This window comes from Rutidosis leptorrhynchoides, chromosome 10, assembly GCF_046630445.1.
Source record: "Rutidosis leptorrhynchoides isolate AG116_Rl617_1_P2 chromosome 10, CSIRO_AGI_Rlap_v1, whole genome shotgun sequence".
Taxonomy (NCBI): domain Eukaryota; kingdom Viridiplantae; phylum Streptophyta; class Magnoliopsida; order Asterales; family Asteraceae; genus Rutidosis; species Rutidosis leptorrhynchoides.
This window is the reverse complement of record NC_092342.1, coordinates 52,420,642-52,428,536: the sequence shown is the minus strand read 5'-3', so window position 1 is coordinate 52,428,536 and position 7,895 is coordinate 52,420,642.

Sequence of the window (7,895 nt, the reverse complement as noted above, 5' to 3'; positions counted from 1 at the left end):
CTTTATTTATTAATAAATGAATTATAGTAATTACTCTAATTAATATTTTAAAAATATTTAAAATATAAAATGATGATATTTAAACTATATAATAATCATGTATAAATTTTGGAAATCATTTTGAGTCAAACTGACTTTTGTTGACTTTTGCATATTAGACTCGAGCATTAGGATTGTGGTACACTATGATTTAATCTAAATTATTAGAAAAATATTAATCAACATATAAATATATATAATTAATATAGGTTCGTGAATCCGAGGACAACCTTGTACTTGTTCAATGATGTTATATGTATTTTTACTATAAAAATACAGTATGGTGAGTTTCATTTACCTTTTTACCCTTTATATTTTTGGGCTGAGAATACATACGCAATTTTTATAAATGTTTTTACGAAATAGACACAAGTAATCAAAACTACATAATATGGTTGAATGATCGAAACCGAATATGCCCCTTTTTAGTCTGGTAATCTAAGAATTAGGGAACAGACACCCTAATTGACGCGAATCCTAAAGATAGATCTATCGGGCCCAACAAGCCCCATCCAAAGTACCGGATGCTTTAGTACTTCGAAATTTATATCATGTCCGAAGGAGGATCCCGAAATAATGGGGATATTCTTATATGTATATTGTGAATGTCGGTTACCAGATGTTCAATCCATATGAATGATTTTTGTCTCTATGCATGGGACGTATATTTATGAGAACTGAAAATGAAAATCTTGTGGTCTATTAAAATGATGGAAATGAATGATTATGATAAACTAATGAACTCACCAACCTTTTGGTTGACACTTTTAAGCATGTTTATTCTCAGGTTTGAAAGAAATCTTCTGCTGTGCATTAGCTCATTTTAAAGATATTACTTGGAGTCATTCATGACATATTTCAAAAGACGTTGCATTCGAGTCGTTGAAGTTCAATAGAGATTATTATTAAGTAAACAACAGTTTAGATCATTTGTAGTTTGAATATTATAAAATGGTATGCATACTTGTCAACTTTCGATGTAAATGAAAGTTTGTCTTTTAAAAACGAATGCAATGTTTGTAAAATGTATCATATAGAGGTCAATACCTCGCGATGAAATCAACTATTGTAATTCATTTATAATCGATGTGGACTTCGTCCGGATGGATTAGGACGGGTTGTTAAAGTTGGTATCAGAGCGGTGGTCTTAGCGAACCAGGTCTGCATTAGTGTGTCTAACTGATAAGTCATTAGGATACATTAGTGAGTCTGGACTTCGACCGTGTCTGCATGTCAAAAGTTTTGCTTATCATTTTGTGTCAAAAATCATCTACTTATCATCCGTAGGAAATTTCCTGCTTATCATTCTTAAGTCTAGACACGTCTTACTGCATTGATTGCATAAATAGTGTATAGACAAAATTCATATCTTAGCGAAGCGCGTAGCACCTCTTTCCTGTGTTTGTTTTTTTGGTACATAATCTTATATTAACTATACACATAATATTACGAATGCCATAAAAATGTTAGAACGCAGCGAAGCGCGTAGCACCTCTTTCTAGTTACTATTATTACTATTACTACTACTATATACTAAAAAGAGTGGGGATTCACGTCGTTTTTGCCTCCACCAATTTCTCAAATGACAATATCCATCAAACTTACAAAATGTCCCCCAAACAATATTAAACATGTCAACTTCTCAGGGGTAAAAAACGTAAAGTTATTATTTTATGAAAAAACTTAAATAAACTTCACCCAAATTTTTAACGGACCGTATCTTTCCGCCCGTCGCGAGTTAAAAGTTGTAAAAGTTGTAAAAAGTACAATTTTAAAAAGTTGTAAAAAGTACACTAAAAGTTGTAAAAAGTACAATTTTTATAAAAATATTATTTTTATATTATTTATTTATTAAAACTATTAATTTTACAATTTAATTAAACTAAATAAACTAAATATACAAATTAAATAAATAAACTAAACTTAATAATAAATTAACAAAACTAATTAGGGTTTAATTAAAAATTAATAATAATAATTACTCCGTAATAAATGCTGATTAGGGTTCTGTCAGGCGCGTCAGGGAGAACTCCGCGAGTTGCGGCTCCACCTGGCAACCAACTCCGCGAGTCGCGGAGATCGAAATTTCAGATGACAGGCTGTTTCGTTTCAATTTTCGACGTAATTATTTTTTTTTTCTGTTTTTAATTTAATTAATATATTTATATAATTTAAATAAAACTTATCTTAAAAAACTAAAATAGAAATAAAATACTTTATAATTTTATAAATAAAAATCTTAAAACTAGATTTATATATATATATTTTTTTGGTTTTTTTATGTTTTAATAAAAACAAAATATTTAAATAAAACTTATATTTTTTTATAAAATAAAAATAAAGAAACTTTATAAAACTTAAATATTTAACAAACTCTTAAAAATATTTATATTTTTGTTTTCTTTTTATGTTTTCGAATATTTAAAACGTATTTTTACAAAAGCAAACTAAAAATAAAAATCTTTTTTTTCTTTATATTAGCGTTGCGCTTCCGGCTTTTAAGCTAGAAATTGAGTTCCCCGGCAGCGGCGCCAAAAAATACTTGATGTTAAAGCTAAGGGGTATAAAATACTATTAAATTTTACATGGAAATACTATTAAATACGATACAATTTTACACAAGATATTTATTTATTTAGAGAATGGATATACTTAAACCTTGCTACAACACTTATAGGCAGTGTACCTAATCGTACAGTAGTGTAGTTTTTAGTAAGTCCGGTTCGTTCCACAGGGAATCTTTTAATCAAAGCTTAACGCTATATTAGTTTTATTTTATAAAAATACAAATATATATATATAAGTAATATTATTATTATAAAGGGGGTTTTTACCGTTTAATGACCGGTTTGTCGATTTTAAAAACTTTAGTCGCAGTTAAAACAAAATGTAAAATATCGAATAAATAAAAGACTTAATTTAAAGCGTAAAGTAAATAATGATAATGCAATTGCGATAAATAAAAGTGCGATAAAATAAACTTGCGATAATTAAAAAGTACAATAATTAAAAGTGCAATTAAATACAATAACAAAAAATAAAAGTGCGATAATTAGAAGTGCAATTAAATATAAAATAAAGAAAATTAAATATGAAATAAAAGAATTATGCTTATTTAAACTTCCGTAATCATGATGTTTGACGTGTTGATTTTAGTTTTATGCCCATGGGTTAATTGTCCTTTGTCCTAGATTATTTAATATGTCCGTCTGGTTTTTGTCCATAACAGTCCATCAGTCATAAATATAAAGTGCGAGTGTCCTCGTCAAATTATCCTTATACCCGAAGTTAAATATTCCAACTAATTGGGGACTTAAACTGTAACAAGATTTTAATACTTTGTTTAATAATTACACCAGGATGTCGACTGAGTGTAACCCAAGGTTTTAATACTTTGTTATCAATTATGCCAAGTGTCTTTGTACATAATTTCACCCCTGTTTTAATAATTCTAGTGACTATTAATCCATTCCCGTGTTCGGTTAAATGAACGATTATTCGTACATATAAATACCCCGCCCATCGTGTCCGATCGAGTGTATATGGTTATTTATAGGGATGTCCAATTGTAAATCTTTATATTAACATTAACAAACTATCATTTAGTTAAACAAATATAAAGCCCATTAATAGCCCATAGTCTAATTTCCACAAGTTTCGTTCTTTTGCCCAAACCCCAATTATGGTACAAAGCCCAATTACCCAATTTTAGTAATTAGCCCAACATCATGATTACTTCGTTTTACATAAGCATAATAATGACTTAGCTACGAGACATTAATGTAAAAAGGTTGAACATAACTTACGATGATTAAAAATAGCGTAGCGTTACACGGACAGAATTTCGACTTACACCCTTACAATATTCGCTAACATACCCTTATTATTAGAAATTAAAATTAAAATATAAAATATAAATATAAATATTACGTATACATATATAGAGAGAGATTGATTTATGATATTTTTACGATCAGAATTCGCTGGCTTTTATAGGAATTTTCGTCCAGGGGGACTCCGCGAGTCGCGTAATTTTTTGCCTTCAAACTACGCAACTTGCGGAGTTTGAAATTACAGCTCACCCAGCTTTGGCTCTTTGTTTGCCGACGATTTATAAATATATTATAATATATATATTAATTTTAAGAATTAATTATATATTATATTATATTTATATACATAGTTAACTTGTAATTTTTAGTCCGTTGCGTCGAGCGTTGAGAGTTGACTCTGGTCCCGGTTTCGGATTTTCGAACGTCCTTGCGTACAATTTAATATCTTGTACTTTGCATTTTGAATCTTGTACTCTTGTAATTTTGAGACGTTTCTTATCGATAATTGGAACCTCTTTGATTGTCTTTTGTACTTTTGAGCTTTTTGGTCGTTTGCGTCTTCAATTCGTCAAATCTGTCTTTTGTCTTCATCTTTTTATTATTTAAACGAGAATCACTTGTAAATAGGACAATTGCAACTAAAAGCTTGTCTTTCTTGAGGAATAATGCTACGAAATATATGTTCGTTTTTAGCATTATCAAATATTCCCACACTTGAGCGTTGCTTGTCCTCAAGCAATATAGTCTTGAAATACTAGAATCACTTCTTTATTCTTCACACTTTGTACATCAGTGATTTCTTTACGGCGGTATAAACAATGGTAGTAACGATGTGGTTTACAGTCCCACATGACTATAAAATTTAGATCCTTTAAGGAAATTGGATCTTTATGAAAACATTTGATCTTTTTGAAAATTCAATCTAGCTTTTATCCTAGATAAGTTTTCCGGAATAACCCTTCACCGGTGTTTGCAAATTCTTTTTGTGGGTTTGGTGGGTTTCAGATTTGAAAATTTTAGCTCAAAACTTGCGGTTTTGTGTCACCCACTTGCTAACCTTGTATTAGGAAAGCAACACGTCCAGTATACTTGCTCCGTATATTACCTTTCGGTAAACTACCGTCCGGTTGTAAAGGAAAGCGTTGAACAAGCAACTGTTAAGGCAATGTCCCCTGACATGCTTTTAATTGTGGTCTATAACATGTCAAACGCAATTACTATCCTTGGTAGGAGCAATAGTAAAGCTCACCCTTATGATTTTTCGGTCTGGCACAAGGTCCTGTCTTTGACCATGCTATGCAACCACCATTCTTATGGTTGACACCCGATTTGGTTCAGGTGACCTAATGAATTCCTGGTGAATTCCTAGGATTTTACGTTCAATGGTAATGAACGCATTGAAAATGGGTTTTCAGAAAACAAATCGGTTTGTAATTTGATCAAAATATTTTTCTCGTTCAAGCTCGAGTTTAGATATCATTGAATTTCATGAGTTTGAATTCTCAATCTTTAAGGTCAATCTCAAGGATTGAGTAAGGCTTATAAACTGATTTTTAATCTTTAAGGAGATTATCTTTTCTGGGGATCTGATTCATTAGTCTTATCAAGCTAATTTGCACAGTGCCCCCCATTGTACGAGATAAATCCTTCTCATGGTTAGGATAAATCTGACCACTTGGCGACCCTGTTTTATGCTGAGGTCCGTGGATTTTCTGCTGATTTTAGAGATGACTTTTCTAGATTTTTCATCAACCTACAGCTGGACTGGACGACAACTTCCTGACCTAAATCAAGAAGCGCGTTTCTTTTTCGGAAGACTTTACTTCCTTTTAATGATGGAATTGATTCATCGTGTAGATCCATCTCTTCTTTTCTTTCATCGGGTAAAACAGTTTAGTTTAGTCCAAAGCAAAAGTATTTTCAGTTATTTGTTACAGAAATATGTGACATATGTTTAAAATAACTTGGTAAATTTTCCCACACTTGGCTTTTATTTTCCTTTTTATTGTCCTCTATTCCATTTTAAATGAATTCTAACATTTTGGTTTGTTTCTCAATTTATGTCCTTTCCAAGGTAACAATAATTTCGGTGTTAACACCTAGTTTTATCGTTCATAAATATGTATAAACATGATTTTGAGTTCATTTAATTCAAAAATTTTACTAGAATTGGGTAGTCAGTATATAAGACTAGGGCTGTTCTTTATTATCATAGAGCACTAGATTCTAATACAACTACTACTTTACTAGTATTTTTAATGGTAACCAAGTGTTTAAGATAAAAAAATTTAAAATCCGAAAGAATTTAACCCCTTTCCACACTTAAGATCTTGCAATGCCCTCATTTGCAAGAAATCAGTAACAATTTAAATTATTGAGGGTGATTAGCGTAGAAATAATTAAATTTTACCAAAGTTTCCAAACATATTGTTGTTTGTGTTGAATGATAAATGGTGCACATCATTTGTTCATTCCGTCTTGTTGTTATTTCACATATATTTTGCATCTTGTCGTCAAAATTAGTTGCTTTTGCTGAACTTAATGCCAGTCTTTGAAAATGCGTTATTTTACCCTGTTGTGTACATAAGATAAACTGCAAACATATATACATATTTTTGAAGTTTGGTATATTACCCCACATTCAAAAATTATTAAAATCTAATAATAAAAGTTAGAAAATTGTAAAAACTATTACAATATTAACATAAGTATTAAATGTATTAACATTACAAATAATAAAATAAATAAAACTAAGTAGACTAGGGATGATACTGATACCAGTAGGGGTTCTATGCATAACCGTATGTGTTATAGAATGCTTCGGCTGAGTTATACGTAGGATACGGTGGTTGGATCTCTATAGACCAGGGAGGAAATACGGGCGATTGAGTAGGAATATAGTTTCTACCTACATGTTGGCAATGAGCTATGATTTGGTTTTGATGAACTTGCCAATCTTCAAATGCTCGATGTCTAGCATTTTCATACTCTTGTGAAGCTATAAACCTTTGCATTTCTGTCATTTCATTTCCCCCTCCCACATTACCTGGCTGTTGGTTTCTCTCAACCTGTGGATGTCTACCATGGTATTGTACTGCGGCGTTATTTTGCCTCTTCAAAACCTTCGCACCATGGTATACATTTAAACCTATTGTATCGCAGGGTTCTGGTTCTTCGACTAATAATCCCCCCCGACTTATATCCACACCGAGATATTCAGCAATCAAAGTAATAAATATACCACCTCTTATTATGCTATGCGGTCTCATCCCCCTAACCATAGCTGATAAATAATAACCCACACAATAAGGTATACTTACAGCGCTTTGTGGGTCTCGAATACACATGTGGTAAAACAAATCCTGTTCATTTACCTTTCCTTATTCTTACCTCGTTGTGTAATCGAATTGGCTAAAAACCTATGAATTACTCTTAACTCTGCTCTATCTATATCCAAATAAGAGTAATTTTCCCTTTTAAATCAGTGATGGCTAGTCATTTGACTCCATACACCATGCGTATCAAAATTTTCATCAATTTTCCTACCGTTCAATATCAACCCTCTACAATCGGCAGATGCTAACTCCTCAGGCGTATATATATGTAAGGCCTGAGCCATGTCTAGTAGAGACATGTGGCGCATCGAACCTCCTAACAAAAATCTAATAAAAGATCGATCGGTTAAACTAACTACCCGATCATTTATTTCTATACTACACAATAATTCTTCACACCATACTTTATATATAGGTCTACGCATGCTGAATAATCGTACCCAATCGTTAAAAGTAGAATTACCATACCTCTGTGTAAGTAATTCTCTAATTGGCCCGGCCAATTCTACAGCTTCTAATGGTCCCCATTCTATTACCCCAGGTACTTCAACAACTTTAGAATGAAGAGTATGCAAGCCCCTTTGGTATTTTGGATAATCTATCCAACGTCTGTCAAATCTCAAGTTCGGGTGCAACTTTTCCAAGTGCATATCTGAAAATGTCATAACTGGATGAGGTATATCTTGTT